General features: G+C 47.5%; 1 non-coding gene across 1 annotated transcript; it reads right to left on the bottom strand.

Moving 5' to 3' along the window:
• LOC122942809 lies at nucleotides 1-192 on the bottom strand. The gene has a single exon (XR_006390725.1). It is a non-coding gene; the product is annotated as a U2 spliceosomal RNA (small nuclear RNA).
• Nucleotides 193-769: the final 577 nt, after the last annotated feature.

The raw sequence follows: 769 nt of genomic DNA, 5'->3' as shown, positions 1-769 counted from the left end.
AAAGAGTGCACCGCTCCTGGAGGGTACTGCAATACCAGGTCAATGCGTGGAGTGGACAGAGCAAGCTCTTTTTCCATCTCCCTGTTCAAAAAATCCATTTAATATATGGTCCCCAGATAGGGGACGTATCAGATAATACACTAATAAGAACCGATTTTTCTTCTTTTTTTTTCTTTTTACACATCAGTCTATTAATCTTCGCTAAGTTTACGTCTTGTATTCATGCAACTTTAATAAACATCGAAAAGAAAATCCCTCAGACATTTCTTTTTAAAACCTAAAAGTTAACATACAAATTTGAAAAGTGCGCCATGGCCGTGTAGGAACGCCTGAAATGGCCACACACCTTCCTGGCCTGCTTGAGGACGCCCTGTAAGCCTGGGTACTTATGCACAAAGCATTGTACGATCAGATAACACACATGTGCCATGCATGGCACATGTGTCAACTTGCCCAAATTCAATGCCGCCAACAAATTGCTTCCGTTGTCACACACCACTTTGCCGATCTCCAGTTGGTGCGGAGTTAGCCACTGGTCCACCTGTGCGTTCAGGGCGGACAGGAGTGCTGGTCCGGTGTGACTCTCTGCTTTCAGGCAAGTCAACCCCAAGACGGCATGACACTGTCGTATCTGGGATGTGGAATAGCCCCTGGGGAGCTGGGGGGTGCAGTTGATGTGGAGCAAGATGCAGCAACAGAAGAGGACTCAGACGAGGAGGTTATCGAAGAGGATGGAGTAGGAGGAGTAGAGGAGGTGGCAGCAGGCCTG

The sequence above is a fragment of the Bufo gargarizans genome, chromosome 6 (genome assembly GCF_014858855.1).
Source record: "Bufo gargarizans isolate SCDJY-AF-19 chromosome 6, ASM1485885v1, whole genome shotgun sequence".
Lineage (NCBI taxonomy): Eukaryota > Metazoa > Chordata > Amphibia > Anura > Bufonidae > Bufo > Bufo gargarizans.
Note: the sequence above shows the minus strand (reverse complement) of the source record. Positions and strands in the feature narration are given on the sequence as shown.